General features: G+C 42.3%; 1 long non-coding RNA gene across 1 annotated transcript in view; it reads left to right on the forward strand.

The window, feature by feature from the left end:
• LOC308309428 overlaps positions 1–15,340 on the forward strand; it is a 37,955-nt gene extending 22,615 nt beyond the window's left edge. The window contains exons 5-9 of the long non-coding RNA XR_013963396.1: positions 1,987–2,157; positions 8,526–8,646; positions 9,024–9,111; positions 14,740–14,815; positions 15,211–15,340. This is a non-coding gene — a long non-coding RNA (uncharacterized lncRNA). The remainder of the gene's footprint in view (positions 1–1,986; positions 2,158–8,525; positions 8,647–9,023; positions 9,112–14,739; positions 14,816–15,210) is intronic.
• The last annotated feature ends 2,405 nt before the right edge of the window (positions 15,341–17,745 follow it).

The raw sequence follows: 17,745 nt of genomic DNA on the forward strand, positions 1-17,745 counted from the left end.
ATTAATGTTTTATCTCTTAATTTTTTATCTCTAGCAGCTAAAACACTTGTTTTAAACAATTATTTGTGTTTTAACAACACAAATAATTTATGAATAATACATTAATAATTCTAATAAACATTATAATGTATCAGTAAAAAGCTCTATAATGATCTTTAATGGATCTATAATGTGTATTTAAAGACTTAGTTCAGACTGCAGGCTCAGACTTGATTACATTTAGACCTGTTAGTTATGTAATATGTTCTGACATATTGATCATACCTTTTCTATCTTGATGACCTGCCTTCCTGGCGATCCTGATTTTTTATTATGGACACCCAGGTACACATGGTCTCTGGGGACAGAAACATCATTATTACATTTTAATTCCATTATCAATTAGTAGCCTAATAAGAAAAGTAGTAAAACTATTTAGCATTTGACTATGTATGTAGCATAGCCATGGGTTGGTTGTAAAACGTATATTTAATCCCTTTAGCCCTAAATACTTTGTTTGTGTATTATGAATAGATCTACAAGATGACAACACCTTGCTGTGGCACATTGTGAACTTGTAGATCAGCTATTTTCAGCAAATTAATACCAAAATAGTAGCAGGCTTTAATATGTGGTTAAATGAAAACAGGGTTTAACACATTAAGACCTGAGGCTGATTCTATAAATTTGCTATTAATTAATAAAAATAAAATGACCATGACCTATAATGACTGATGACCAGAATAGTGAGTCCAGATTGAAAGAGTGACATAGTGAATAAATTGTGTTTACTTATATCTCATAGTTATGTATGTTTGGATTACAGTACAGTACTTACCCCGAGAAAGTATCGTATCGGTCCTGTGCACCAGCCAAAATAAAGCTCTCATGAATCAGTACAGCATGCCCCCTTGGGTCGCCCCACCAGTTCTGAAAGATAAAAAGGTAAAGTGTGAATCAAATACAGACAGAATAAAGGGTTGGGTGAGCTTGTAGATCGTCTCTTTTTGCCGTGTGACGTTGTCGTACAATGGAGCATAAATGAAGCACTTCTCCAACATAATTACCATGTTCTATTAGCTCAGTGGTTCTCAAAGAGGGTCTGGGGACCCCCAGGGGTCCCTGAGGGGGTTCCAGGGGGTCCCCGGCCAAATGCATTAATTTGGGTGTCGTTGACACGACATGCGCTGAGAACCACTGTATTATCTGAAGCAACTATAAATATGAATTTAATTTAGCATCAATGTATATGGCTGTCCTGTTGTATAAAGTATAATTACCAAAATGTATCCCAACCACGGTGAAGCATGGGGCGCAGAATCCTGTCCGTTTTCAACACGTACATCTGGAACATTCCTCATCCCACACTGTGTCACCTGTTTCGGGTCGCTCATCTCTACACGGGATGAAAGTAACACACCATCTTTGTGAATAACAGCTAAATACATAAAGACTCAACTCAGTATAAAGGACTTTAAGTGTCTATAAGATGCACACACACACACACACACACACGTGCCAGCATGCAGGACGTTAAAACATGGACACACGCGTACGTTTAATGGCGTCTTTGATGAACGTGTTGTCGTGGGTCAAGTAAACTCCTGGACTGTTCAGTTCAGCACAATCATCCGGCCCTTTGATGTTGGATCCCAACAGGATGAGGTTATAGCCGATTTTCACCAGCAGGGGAGCTCCCGAGTTACCCTGATGAGACACAAGCAGTATACAGCATTGTTCAGTAGGATGTGTGTGTGTGTGTGTGGGGGGGGGGGGGGGGGGTAATTGGCATGACGACTAAATTATGGAGAAAAAGGGGTAGAAAATAATAATTGGCTATACTCTACGTTTATAGGAAATAAAAGGTGGCACCATTTCCCTGTCAGAGGAGGGGTGTGTGTGTAGCCTATACTGTTAAAGACGCCACCAGCCTACCAGTGACATCATCATTAGGCACGTTTGGTCATGTTTTTTTTACATTTTACTTCCTATTTCCTCTCCCTATAGTGGCTGAAGTGCTCCATGAAGGTGTGGATGGAGTTCTCACCTGGCAGATGGCAGGGCCGCCGGCGTCGTCCACAGCACAGATCATGTCGTCCGTCAACTCTCTGTGTATCCGCTTACATTCGCCGTGGTCCATTATCGTCACGTTGGCCGCCTGGAGCGTTCTGGGTGCTGGTAGGTCTTCTATAAATACACACAATGCACAACAGAACCATTATCTCTGTGTGTGTGTGTGTGTGTGTGTGTGTGTGTGTGTGTGTGTGTGTGTGTGTGTGTGTGGGTCAATATGGCGTAAATGTGCCAGAATAGGGAGGGCGATAACTGTTATTAATACTGCTGTTATTATTAATTAGCATTCTTTCAAAACTTTATTCAGTGAAATTCTATACTGCACTCAAAGTGTGGTCCAGGGACCTCCAGGGGTACTTGAGGCCACCTGATTGATCCTCTAAACTCCAGGGTCCATTTGGTTATAACCTCATGCCAATAAACAAACAAATGGAACCCCATTGGACCCTAATCTATACAAGTCCATCAGTCCAAATGTGATGATCTTTGGTCCCCGGGCAGGGTGCCATCTTGGGCCTACCTTCTTGTCCCACTTTACCCCAGCCGTACACGGTTGCTCGGGTGCCGTTCAGGAAGAGGCTGCCCTTGGCTGCTAAACACACGGGCTTGATGTTCTCCACGGGTCGGTCCAGTTTGACCACCGCCTCGTCGTGCGCCCAACTCCTGTCAGGGATGAGTCACAATGATCCAATATTAGTTATTAAACACTAGGACAATAATCTATACTGTGATCTTTGGCCAGTCGTGCACAACAACATCCTACTTTTTTGGATCCCACTTTGGGTTGATCCTGAAGAGGTAGATTTTCCTCATCACGCCCCCTTCTTGGCCATCGAGGTCGGACCGCCCAATGGTTACTGGGTATCTTGCTGCCTTCCTGCATGGAAGAGAAACATAGCTTATAAATGTCCCGTTTAGTGATTATTCTAATTATTCAACAGTTGTCTTCATTTAGTGATTATGCTAATTATTCAACAACCCTATATGTGAGCTCTGCACAGCGCTATGCTCTCTCTCTACCCCTCTCTCTCTCTCTCTCTCTCTCTCTCTCTCTCTCTCTCTCTGCACATGCATGAGCACTTCAGGGCTGAGAATGTAAAAGGGTGAATAACGTTTTGTTACTTACGTAATGCAATTTGCAGTAGTTACCACAAACTGGGAATCCACCAGAAGTCCGTGGCATTCATGAGTTCTACCACCAAAGCTGGCGATGGGCAGTTGGGCTGGCCTCCCTCCGACCATCTTTGGGCCCCCCCCACTCCGCTGACAATGAACGGCAGTTGGGCTGGCCTCCCTCAGACCATCTTTGGGCCCCCCCCACTCCGTGACTGGAACAGCAGACACTGGAACAGAGTCAGCGGCCTGCTCTGCGCCTGTGGAAGAGACACAGACCACCGATAATTAACTACTAAAGACTTTATACGGCCAATAGGCTATACTTCATTTTTTTAAAGTATCTAAAAAATCCAAATTATTATCCTAAGGGATAAGTGTTAAATATCTCTATATTCTGATAGTATGCTATATTATATATGAGTAGATACATGTGAAAACAGGAAGTGATCATGCAGACAAATTGGAACTGGAATAATGATAATGATGAATTGCAAAACATACCATGTGGAAGTGGTGTTATACCACGTCCGCCCAGCAGGGCCACCAACACCACCACGCCCACGATGATGCCCACAGCCAGGCTAGCATTGACGTGAGGACGGAGGCGTCTCCATGTATCGGCCATGGTACACAGAATCCCAGATCTGAAACACACACACACAAGGACACACGCTTTAATCACAGCAGCGCCAGGACCAAACCTATATAATACATGTATATATTATTCTGGTTCTGGGTGGACCAGGACCAAACCTATATAATACATGTATATATTATTCTGGTTCTGGGTGCCTGCCATGCAATGGCAGAAACACAGGTTGAAATCCGCAACACATACTTAATCGTCGCAATAATCAAGACACGAAACTTTGACGTCTATGGCCGGCCGCACGGTTTACCAAAGCCCCACAATATATACATCGAAACGTGCGGCTCGGCCGGGAATGGTGTGCTTGTGCTTTTCTTTCCGTTTCGGGTTACCGTAAGTCAATGAGGAAACACGGGTAAAAACAGAAAACGACACGTTACTTTGGAGCCACATTACTCTGGCATACTGTTACGTAGAAACACGATTTAAACCTCAAACAGCACACGAGGCCGTCGACTTTGTTGTGGTTCAGACGGAATTGCACGGTTTGCCTGCTATCGCAGTTCAAAGTGTGTTTGGTCTGAGCAAAAATCTCGACTCACAGTGTCGCACGCCCAGAGAGAGACTGAGCGTGGCCACACCCAGCCTCTCATAGTGCACCCTGGGAACACTGATCAGGTGATCAGCAACTTGGCAGGACCCTTAAGGGACCGAGACACCATCAGCAAATTCCATGTACTAAACATGTGTGACGTTTAGCAACTAATAATCGAAAATGTAAACAAAGTCTGTTTGGCTGATGTTTCCCACAACAAACCGAAGACTTACCCCCCCAATTTAGATGCAAACAGCAAAAAAAAACACAAACGGGGGAAGCGGAGTCATGGTGACGTAACAGCGGGACAGACACTTGCATCAATCACAAAAAAATCACTCAGCTCCATATATGGGCACAAAAGCGGGACAGACAGACACACAGACAGACACACAGATCAAATCACTCAGCTCCATATATGGGCACAAAAGCGGGACAGACAGACACACAGACAGACACACAGATCAAATCACTCAGCTCCATATATGGGCACAAAAGCGAGACAGACAGACACACAGATCAAATCACTCAGCTCCATATATGGGCACAAAAGCGGGACAGACAGACACACAGACACACACAGATCAAATCACTCAGCTCCATATATGGGCACAATAGCGGGACAGACAGACACACAGACCTGATCTGCTAGGTCTCATAGTAAGTGCTCACTGCGTTCGCAATAAGCTGCCAGCTTTGACACACCAGTGACCAGTCTACCACAAGGCAAACAGAGACATTACACATTTTAACAATCAGCAACACAAAAGCGCATTATTATTATTATTATTTTTAAGGATGGGAATCTGTGCAAACCATACACCTGCCAAACCAACTTAACCAAACCAATATAACCAACGTACCAGACATAGTTTACCTAAGATACCTATAAACCAACATTAAGACAATTACACGAGTAAGACGCGCGAACGCGGGAAGCGAACGCAGATCGTAAATTGCAATAACAATTAGAATAAATTACGAATTAGTGAGAACTGTGTAGTACTGTGAAATACCATGACTCACAAATCACTCAGTTCCATATATGGGGACAGACAGACACACACACACAGACAGACATGATCTGCTAGGTCTCATAGTAAGTGCTCATTGCGTTCGCAACAAAATAAATTTCAGCCCAACCAATTCAATCTGCATCCAGCACACCAGGCCTTCTATCAGCAACTAAGATTACCAGTATTCTTGAAGCATTTAAGAATAGAGAGATTGCCCTTGACCAAACTCCCAAGGCTGCACCAGCCTGGTGAAGACTACTCCTGTCTAGAGGGACCACCAAGCCAAACAAAACAGGAAGTTAGTTACTTTACCTGTTAATAACATCACGACCAACCCAAGTTCAAATCGGTTCAAACCGGCACTCACCTTAAAGCTGATAAACTGGTTGATCTGGTCTGGTCTTGGTAATGCAGAGAGATGCGAGCGGTATAAAGTCCTGTTCGTTCTTACGTGAAAAGAGAAAGGGGACTAATAATAACGATAGCAGATATATTTATAGTGTTGATTTGTCAGAGTGACGTCACGTCGGACACCACGGTTATGATGTCGGAGTGACAACTGCTTCCTTCGTAACGGCAGCACTGCCTCAATGCCTTTATGGCATATAGCCTATATATAGGCATTGAGGCAGGCAGGCAGTTTATGCCATCCGTTTGGCCAACACAAACTTACGGTTCCCATCCGCCCCCAATGTGCGTCAGGACGGCACACACACACACACACACACACACTATATACACAGATTTCAGCACCATAGACAGCGCCGCCTCCTATAGACTCATATGGCTCAGCCTCCTTCCACACACACACACACACACACACACGGATGCGCTGAGTTTAATTGTCTCCGCCAGGCCGAAGGCAGCTTGGGGAGACGGGATCAGAGAGTATGTTTTGCTGCAGTCCGTGTGTCTCTGTCTGTCCGTCCGTCCGTCCGTCCGTCTGTGAACACACAACTGTTTCTATCCTTCCCCCCCTCTGCCACTCAGGTGGAAGAGCGTATCACCGCATGCCTGGCTGACATCTCACAGTGGATGTCCTCCAACCACCTCAAACTGAACCCAGACAAGACTGAGCTTCTCTTCTTCCCAGCTAAGTCCTGCCCTATGCGGGAATTAACTATTTCCGTAGAGAACGCCCTGGTAACGTCTGTCCCAACAGCCAGGAATCTTGGTGTTGTCCTGGACAGTCAGCTCTCGTTCAAAACTCACATCACAGCTGTCACTCGATCCTGTAGGTTCACACTCTATAACATACGACGAATTAGACCGTTCCTCACCCAGGAATCAGCCCAGCTCCTAATCCAGACAACAGTCTTGTCAAAACTTGACTATTGTAACTCCCTCCTTACTGGCCTACCAGCATGTGCACTTAAGCCTCTCCAGCTGATCCAAAATGCCGCAGCTCGCTTGGTCTTCAACCAGCCAAAATTCTCACATGTCTCCCCCCTGCTCCGCTCCCTCCACTGGCTCCCGGTCGCTGCCCGCACAGAATACAAAACTCTGATGCTGGCATTCAAAGCAACCAAAGGTATGGCTCCCCCATATCTTGCAAGTATGATCAAACCCTCCCGCTCACTCAGATCAGCCAACGCAGGGAAGCTGGAAGTACCCTCACTAAAAACGCAGGAACAACGCTCCACACGTCCCAAACTCTTCTCCCTTCTGGCTCCAAAACTGTGGAATGCACTTCCCATTGCAGTCAGAACTGCAGCATCACTCCCAATCTTCCGCCGTAGTTTGAAAACCCACCTTTTCAGACTCCATCATGGCCCATAGCACTTACCCCACCCCCTTAGATAGCAATTCTGTAGACTTAGATAGCATTTGATACAGACTTATAGCATGTTATGTAAACAAGTGCATTGTATGTAGTCATAGCACGTCATAGTACATATGTATATCATAGTAGTATAGATGTATAGCTTATATGTATAGTTTCATTATAGATATTCCACTGTAACTTTCTTAGCTTACGCATGTTTCATGATAAATGTTTTTATGTGATGTATTCCCCATGCTTTTTGTTCTTGCTTAATGTAAGTCGCTCTGGATTAAGAGCGTCTGCTAAATGCCTAAATTGTAAATTGTAAATTGTAACAGCTAATCTCCGGCACCGTTAACCCGGTCGATGACACCTTTTGCACACACACTCCCCGGATGCCAACGATGAACCTCTGCCCCAAATCTTCCAGAACGTCCTGTTATAGCGCCACCATGAGGCAGATTCTCACATGTTTACCTGTAGAGGCCAAGGACAAACCTTTGACCTGTATTTTTCACATCTGACTTTTCTAGCGCCACCAGGAGGCAGATTTCTGGATAAAAACTATGTCAGTGGTTCTCAAACTATTTCAGTTCAAGGACCCCCAACATGTATGTATTCAGCCGCCGACCCCCATCTGAAATTCCAGGGACTTTTTTACAAGGTCGTAGCGCGGCCGCGCTATGAGCTTGTAGATCTGCTATTTTTCAATAGACTAGGCCTTGTTATTAGACTATAGAGCGCCGCAGTCCCGCCCCCTTTCAGAAAAGCAAGTGGCCCAGGAAATGAAACCCCAATGCATTCTTCCATCGGCACTTCTAATATAATTTATTTAAAGACGGTTACGCCGCGGACAAAGCCAACTCGGATCGTGACAAATCATGACAATGAACACAATGTTTTGGGCCGATCAAATAATTTATAAGACTTACTTTTCTTCTTTCTAATGATTTGATCGGCCCCAAACATTGTGTTCATTTTCATGATTTGTCACGATCCGAGTTGGCTTTGTCCGCGGCGTAACCGTCTTTAAATAAATTATATTAGAAGTGCCGATGGAAGAATGCATTGGGGTTTCATTTCCTGGGCCACTCGCTTTTCTGAAAGGGGGCGGGACTGCGGCACTCTATACCATTCATTAACCAAGCCTTGTTTGACGTTCAAAAACAGTGTGCTGCATACTGTAAGCTCTCTGTCAGTGGGTTTCATAACGTCTCTGTCTTTGATCAGTGAACCTTCACTTCATTCCTTTTCTCAGCATTCTGTTTGATTTGGAAGAACTGCTTCTGCTTTGTGTGCCTTTCATTCATTACTGGAGTTTCTACGTTTTATAGGACTTTCGGGGCGTTGTATTTACTCTCTCTCTCTCTCTTTCACATGGACGTGGCTCAGAGGTAGAGAGGTAGAACAGCCGTATCAAGGTTCCCGGTTCGATCCCTGTGGGCTCCCCCAGAGTCAGTGTGGAAGTGTCCTTGAGCAAGACTCTGAACCCCTGATTGCTCCGGATGTGCAGGTTGGTGCCTTGCATGGTTCCCCCCGCTGTGTGTGTGTGTGTGTGTGTGTGTGTGTGTGTGTGTGTGTGTGTGTGTGTGTGTGTGTGTGTGTGTGTGTGTGTGTGTGTGTGAGATCTATGTAAAGCGCCTTGGATTGCTCCTGATGTGCAGGTTGGTGCCTTGCATGGTTTCCTCCACCATGTTTCGCCAACTGCAGTTAATGTACATCCTTTAATGTAAATATTTCACAGTCTGAGGATATTACAGAGCAATATAATTGTTAGAGTATAATTTATATAATATTACAGAGCAATATAATTGTTAGAGTATAATTTATATAATATTACAGAGCAATATAATTGTAGGGCCAATATGCCTTTCTGTCTTTTATCACCAGAGATATACGGTTTAACGACGTGCTCACACTTTGGGACTTGGGAGAAGAAGAAGAAATGCGTTCTGGTAAATCAAGTTTACCATGAAGGGTAAGTGGACTAAGCATCAGATACTTGTTTACAGCCAGGCCCTGTACATGGAGCATTTCATGGTAGTGGTTCAATGCCTTGTCCAAGGGCACTTCAACGGTGGTAATTTTAACGTGTCGGACCGCTGATTCGAACTGGCGACCTTCCGGTATCTAGACCGCTCCGCAATCCACTCGGCCACCGCTGCGTCTTGTTGTTTACTCACTTGTAGTTGTTTGTCGATGGTGATTGATGATGACTGCAACAGGTTGATATTATAGTAGGAGTTTGTGTTGTGTGAGTGTAATGGTTTAAAAATAAACGGGGCAAACAAAACAAGAACAGGCTCCAGACATAAACTAAATAAAGGTCTCAAAAAACAGACGAGCGCAGGGTTCAATAAACAAATAATAAAGTAGGCTACTTTTCTTTCTTTCTTTCTTTAAACTGCGCTGTTTGTGCGTTGCGTGCGAGCTGTTGAAATCTGTATCTCTACTGGCGTCTTTCCCCCTACAGCTGTGGGCCTGTGGCTTAATTAAAAGGGAACCATGGTGCCATTTCTCAAGGCAACCAGTGGGGGCGCCATGACATCAGACATCTACATGATTATGTATGTAGCAATACAGCCCATGTATGGAGATAGAGGCATCAGTAATTGTAGGACTCCCCTTTATGCCCATGGAGAAATCCCCGATTTCCTGATATTTTCTATAAAATACAGTGGCACTATAGTTTAAAAAACACAGAAGAGAAGAACCTGCTATACAATACGATTGTATTTCTCACCAATGGCTGTGATGCTTTGCTGCTTGTTCAAACATTTTCATTGCTGTTGTCCATATGTCACTCCAAACTGAGTCACACTCTTCTCCAATCCAGAAGTCAATCTGTCCAAACTCCATGAATCCATGTTGTCCATTTAGTCCTGTACTCCAGAAAGGTAGTTTTTTACAATTGTAGATACCTTTTGTCCTTGTGGTGGTTGACTGAGAGTACCTTTTTCTAACGGACTGGCTTTGTGCAGCAAACTTAAACCAAAAAAGGGAAATGAGGAATGTCCAGGCGAAGAGTTAAAGTTGAACTCAAAAGGTTTATTTGATCCAAGTTGAAAACAAAAATAAAGATACTTTTAGCATATAACTGTAACTGAGAATAGAAGGAGGTGTAGAACAAAAACCAGACGTAAAAAACTGTGAACCTCCAATCAACAACACCTGGCCCTCTGATGGCCAGGTCATTTATGTCCTCTCTGCCATGTCTGTAGGGGGCGACAAGGCACACTAACAGGAATGTTAGACATGGCATGATGGCACATACATGATGTGATGGCCTATAGTAGATCGGCTCCTACATATATATTTTTTTATTTTTTGCGGCTTACGCCTTTTATTGGTTTTTGAAAGGGACAGACAGTAGGCTGACAGGAAACGGGAGAGAGATGGGGAAGACATGCAGTAAAGGCCGTGTCGGGCTCGGGAGTCGAAACCGCGGCACACTGCGGCTGGATTACCAGTCGGGTGCCCAGACGGTTACGCCACCGCCTGGGCTCGTTTTGAATACTTTTTAATGCAGATTTTCTCTTCTGGGGGGTCCCTGGCACAAAACATTTTCAAATGAGCTAAATTTACAGAGAAAGATTTTATGAATCTATTTTTCCTTCATGTCTCCTGGATGAAGCGAGGTGTTCACTGCAGACAGGGTTTAACCTCTGATCTCTGATCATAGGACCAGGATTAAAGTGGTCCGTTGGAGTGTGATGGTAGTGATCAGAAAGCTTTTAGAATAGTATTTTTTTCAACTGTATACCTTTATGCTTTATGACTGTTTGCAAATGATACACTACACACAGAAACATAATGGTGTTCAAATGGTTCTTTCTTTATTTAGTGAATGGTAATTATTAGAGGGACCTTTGCATGTTTCTTTACAGAAGCCTTAATTTAAATGGTTCTTTAAATATAACCTTGGTCTGAAAGGTCCTTCCTGTCTACACTGTAGACATGTTATGAGCTACTTTCTGTCAAGACATTCTGTGCAGGTGATTCTTTTTCAAAGTGTTTGAGTTTGGAAGCACTTTGGAAGTCACTGAACCGCCCTGCGTACCACCTCTTCTGAATGAAGTCACTGATAAATGGAGGGTATTGCAACTCTAGATTCATCCCATTATAAAAACATCTTCTATCAGAGAGAGAATTACATTAATATTCGAACTGGCGACCTTCCGGTATCTAGACCGCTCCGCAATCCACTCGGCCACCGCTGCGTCTTGTTGTTTACTCACTTGTAGTTGTTTGTCGATGGTGATTGATGATGACTGCAACAGGTTGATATTATGGTAGGAGTTTGTGTCGTGTGAGTGTAATGGTTTAAAAATAAACGGGGCAAACAAAACAAGAACAGGCTCCAGACATAAACTAAATAAAGGTCTCAAAAAACAGACGAGCGCAGGGTTCAATAAACAAATAATAAAGTAGGCTACTTTTCTTTCTTTCTTTCTTTCTTTAAACTGCGCTGGTCACGAATATGTCAAATCAAATAAGATGGCTCCTACAATAATTATTGTTAAGAGTATAAAAGTATAAAAGAGTATAATATAATATTACAGAGTAATATAATTATAATTTATTATACATTGCTATAGTAATCTATTTAAAAGAAATTATGTAAACAGTAAACAGGGCCATGTAAAATGAAATTGTATGTAAAATGAATTATGTAGCAAATATTAATACAAAGTATAATTTCCTATACATTGCTATAGTAGGCCTAATTTATTTTGAATACTTTTCAACATGTACACTTTTCCCCCTCACTGAGCGTTGGCAACCAATTTCAATTTCAAAAGGCCTTATTGGCATGATAAATATGTTCTACATTGCCAAAGCATACATACAATTAAACAAAAGTCAACATTGCGCACACAGACAACTCTCTGCGCACACAGAAACAACAACAAACATCCCAACAATAATGAACAACAAACAATACAGTAACAATGAAAATAAATTAACAAACATAAACATAACAGCAACTTAATGACCCTGTTCATCAGACAGATATACCTGTCTCTTCTGTCCACTGGCTTCATGTCCAAATTCATTGGACATGAAAGAAGGCAATAACATATAGTCATTAAGTTATCTGAATTTCCCCTATTGGAATTAAAGCTGAATGATATATCAGTATTTTGATTAAGCCCATATCTGGGAATGCCCATATATGGACCTATTGTAGTCATAAATCCATATGACATCAGTCATCTACATGATTATGTATGTAGCAATACAGCCCATGTATGGAGATAGAGGCATCAGTAATTGTAGGACTGCCCTTTATGCCCATGGAGAAATCCCCCATTTAATTTCAAGGACCCCCAGTTTGACATGCATTATAGTCTACGGCTAACCCTAACCCTAACCATCATAACTTAGGTAAAAGGTAAAAATGAAGGAAAAAAAAATACTCTAGTCTATAGTGAGGGGGAAAAGGGGGTGGGTGGGTCAGGGTCCATTTGGTTCAACAAATAGCAGATCTACAAACCCACAACCTGTTGCATCCGCGACGCCTTGTGGGCTTGTAGATCTGCTATTTTCTACACCGTCATACCACGTTTCATAATTGTACCGATGGAAAGCGTGAAATAATATTAATAAATATATAAATAAATAATGAATAATATTTTAAATTAGTTGGTTTATATTTATTTGTTTTCGTTAATTCGTTATTTTTAGTTAGTCAGTTATTTTGCATGTGTTTAATATTAAATTACACAACATGGTTAATTTATATTAATATTATTATATTAATATTAAATAATTTACTCCATAACGTGAGGAACAGTTGCGACAGTTATATGATGAATTCCTGTTCTGTTCTTTAACTACATAGAAGTGTCTATTTGTATGTCTCTATATGTTTTGATGAATTGAACAATGTGGACCCTGTTGTAAACAAGTGTAATGCTTAATTGGGTCGTCCACTCACAGTTAACAGTCTTTGTATTTAGTTTGTGCTTGAAATGTACTGTAATTCTGCAAACTGTTAATAAATATTTCAATCAATCAATCAAACCGGAGGTCCGGTACCAATGGAAGTGAACTGTGTTTCCGTTTCCGGGGGGAGCGCAATGTGACGGGCACGACGACAGAAGCACTTCCGGGTGAGAGTTCGTTCATGTTGTTCAGCACGGGAGGAATCAGGATCAACGTGTTGACTTCATTAATGTTATTAAACAATAATATTATTTATTATCGTCTAATTACCGCGTGGAGAGCAGAGCAGAGCGCCACCACGTGGACACAGTGAACCGTAAGGATTAATTTAAACCTTTTGACTACAGTACTATTTATATCAACTCTGTGTTACAACTCCTTATTCACTGTTTAATGTAGCCCCACAAGCAGAACCCAAATGTACTGAAGTTTCTGACATTTTTTAGACTCAGTACATAAAAGCTTTACGGAGGGTTCCGAAAGGGGCTAATGTTATAGTAGATGTATTTTATCGATCAAATAGGCCTACAGTACATCTACGATAGGACTTCCTTAGCCCAAAAATTTAGATTCTCGTAGAGGTTTTTTTCGATTCTGACATCGGAATCGAAAAAAACCTCCACGAGAATCTAACATTTTGGGCTAGGACTTCCTTAGGCTACACCTACTCCAACACGTTAGCTTGTAGAGCTTGTAGATCTGTTGGTTGGGCAATTTTTTTTAGCAAGCGATATAAAGTTTGTGTTTACTAATTCGAATTGCAATTTCACCCCGGCATTATTAAAACAAAATATAGGCCTATGTACGCATGCAACGCTTCAACTACAACTCTACATGCATTCCACTAAAGATGGCGCTGTCCAGTGTCCACCCTTTTTCGCAGCTGCTCTGGCTCCTGGCTATGAGTTCTTAATTAAACCTGTTGGCTATGGATGAAATTAAAACTCGTACCACACTAATAGCTGATGCTAGCTAAGCTGATGCATGAGAAATGGTTTTATAACTTGGTGGAAAAGCCAAAGGTTCGGCAGTCTAGGTAATTCTACACACAGCTGACGGGAGGTATAAAGGGAAACGGTTTGACAAACTGAATGTGTCATTTGTAACAAGAATGCTTCGAATGGCACGCCACTAGGTGTCACATGGACGGACCGCATCAGAAATGTGGACCTCTATGGGGACCTACCACGGGTGACGGGTCACGGACAAAGTCCGAGAGAGAAGGATGAGGCTGGCAGGGCACTGTGACAGGCACCCAGACCTTATGTGAGCCAACCCTGGGCAAAGCCAGGAGGGGAAAGAAGCGTACCACCTATGTAGAAGTGCTGCGGCGCGACAGCTTGGCTGACAACACTGCAGAGCTCAAGAACCTGATGTTGGATAGGAAGAGTGTGGAGGGAATCCCGAGTTGGTGTTGGCTAGACCTCACTCTCGTAGCAACTAACTAACGTGACAAACTGACAATTTTAATTGAGACGGAATTGATTTGTGGTTGACACTTGACATACATTCTTAGAACTACAGCAGTGCACGCGACGCTGTGTTACATTAGGTGATTTATGGTTTTTTCCCATGCGAATGGAAGTCATGCTGCAGTGTAGAGTGTCAGTGTGTTGATGAACAGAGTAGTTATATTCACTTGTATGTTCTCTTGCAGTGTTGCTGTTTCCCAGGCTTTTGAATGTCATCAGCTTGATTAACAGGCCATAATGCTGGAAATATCGATTCTGAAGGTAAAAACATAATTGTTTTGATAAAATCACAGTATATTTTATGCTTTCCAAAATACCTATGGTGCTATTAAAGGACCATTTTTCAACCTATCTTCATATAATTGGCCCTCACCACTTCACCACCACTATAATTTTTTTTTGCTATTTTATCATGAACATTAGTTCATGATAAAATGGCAATATTTTTATAGGAGGGCTGTGGGCAGTTCAGAAACACGTCCACCAGTTTATACCGAATCATAAACCCGAAATGGAATGATGTCCAGGCTACTGTACCATAGTATCCAAAAATACTTTTATTGACGATCTGTGATTACAATACTATTACTTGTATGTGTTTCTAGGCCACAATTTGATTGTATTTGAATTAAAATTATCTTTGTCCTCGCGTCTAGGTTCAGAATCCCTCCTGCATCTGGGGTAGAATTATCAAGGATCTGACAGATGTGGACACTCCTGCAAAATATGGCGACTTACAAGTGAAACTGAATCTCTTGTATCATAACGTCAACCTTGATGTGCAGAAGACGTTAACACTTGCATCTGTAGAGGAAGGGCAGGTAACCGACATCCACAACCCAAGTTTGGAAAATGTGTTTTCAGTTCAGGATAACAATTTGATCAAATCAGGAAAGAACTCATACAGGATAAACAAGTGAAATTGAAAGTGATCAAACAAAACGTTAGACACTAACATTGAACCAGATAAATGGGTCCTCTTGTCTTATTGGATGAAGTGTGCAACCTACCAAAACATTTTCTGTAAAGATGGAGTGCCGTAATTTCTTTCCACCCTAAAACATGATCATAAGGTATTATTATATGAAAAGGAAGATTTATTTCAGAAAAGTGTACAGTATTTGTTAAAGGGTTGTTTTTATTTCGCCACCAGTTCATTAAGTTTGCCTGGTGGGTGGTGATTAGCCTTGGCAGCATTCCATTTATGATCCGGTCAAGAGCAGATGGTAACTTTCGTGATCTTGCAGGAAACCACAAGGCGGAATCAGACTATGAATGGATACTTATTATTCTGCCTTGTGGTTTCTTGCCTGATGACTACAAATCAGTGACTACAACATGACGTGAATTACCATCCACTCCAGACCGGTTCACACAGCGATTTTGGAACACAGACACTGCAGGCACACCTTAGCGTCAACAAGATGCCAAAAGCCGCGAGCGGCAGGCGTCTCTTCCGGGTTTTTAGACAGCTGTTGGATGGAAATGAAGCACCACTCCACCCACACGGCAAAATGCAGTGGGGGCAAAATGCCACGTGGGTGGAGCTTCATTTCCAACCACCAGCTGTCTAAAAACCAGGAAGAGACGCATGCTAGGAGAAGCTTTTGGCCGCGCATGGAAGCCCAAGTGTGCTTACACCCAGACCAGGCTTTGATCCGAGGTGGAAAGTCTGACGCAAGGTTAGGTGGTGATGGGTGGTAATCCACCTGAACTGAAGCCGCACCCACAGCTATGATAAAGTTTTAAATCAAAGTTTAAGTGACCGTTAGATCTCTATTATTGAACACTCGTTTCGTAGCATTAAGTACGATCAAAACTAAAAAAATAAAAATGATAAAAAATTCTACCCAAGTGGTGATTAATCTGAATTCAGAAATGGAGTTGGTTGGTACTGGCCATGTTATGATTCTAGCTTATTCCTTTTATTCACACTCTTCTCAAGGTGCAACAATTTCACTCCCTTCAGCTGTTTGTATGTGACAATTAACTCCCATGAAATTGGAATCCAAAACGTAGCCTTACTGTATTGAATGACCAGCTCAAGAGCGTAATATTAATCATTAAATTAAAATAAACGTGTAGCATAACTTTAAATGGGGCCAGATATCACCAGCCCTTTCTTTTCATCCTCAGGTCTGTGCTGTGTACTGCTCATCAGGGCTGTTGTGGAGTCTATCAACCTGAACGCTGATCAAAAGCATGCCATGTGCTATCTGGTAGACCATGGAACATGCATCAGTGTCGAGTGTGATGAGTAAGATCATATTTCTCTACCGTATATACAGTTTTAGATGTGTGCCATTTTGACAAAGGTAAAAGGATTGCATGGCCCTACAAATAATAATACATAGATTTATATAGCACTTTCCAAGGTACTCAAAGTCGCTTAACAATGTTCCCATTTCATCAGGATTCGCAGTCCTGTGGAGAGAGTCCTGCAGCTGCCCTTCTGGGTAAAGAAGTTCCACCTTTCTGGACTTGATCCCACAACACTGCAGGTGTCCTAAGATGGATTGAAAGCTGAACTCGTGTAAGGCATGGCAATTGTTGCATCCCACAATGTCAGATTAAATTCAGCTATAGTACGAAGGCACACTGCTCATAAAAGCAAGGAGAAACATTACTATACCCTTGCACTGTTACATTATGGCTCATTGAAATTGACAGCTCGTCTAAGGATGGCAATGATGGTCAGGCAGTCCACCATTTGGGTCACACGTGAAGCTCTGTTCATTAAAGTGACGCTTTTGTCACCCCTTTTGCAACCAGATCTTATTTTAACGATTTTTAGGACACTAGAAACACTTTCCTGGGTTGTTTTTATTTTAAATCTGTGTAATGTGTTTTTAGATATTTTAGTATTTGGTCTCACTTCCTTCCTGGACTACATGTTGTCTCAGTAAGACTCCACAAGGAGGAGCAGTGCACCATTATGTTTATTGTAGGAATTCAGCATTCCAGTCAAACACACAGGCCACACATAGGGTGCAAATTTCAAATTGTGCTACTCTTATCTACTACAAATAGGGATGCCTCAATCTCACGATCCGATACCGATCAACCATCACAACCGATATTGATATTGATCTGATCCAGCACATATTTGGCAGATATGTTTTTATCTTTACTTTTTATTGCTGATTCTTCTAGTCTGGAATGTTAAAATCAGGATTGATCAAGTGATATTA

The sequence above is a fragment of the Protomyctophum bolini genome (genome assembly GCF_963924005.1).
Source record: "Protomyctophum bolini genome assembly, chromosome: 22".
NCBI classification, from domain to species: domain Eukaryota; kingdom Metazoa; phylum Chordata; class Actinopteri; order Myctophiformes; family Myctophidae; genus Protomyctophum; species Protomyctophum bolini.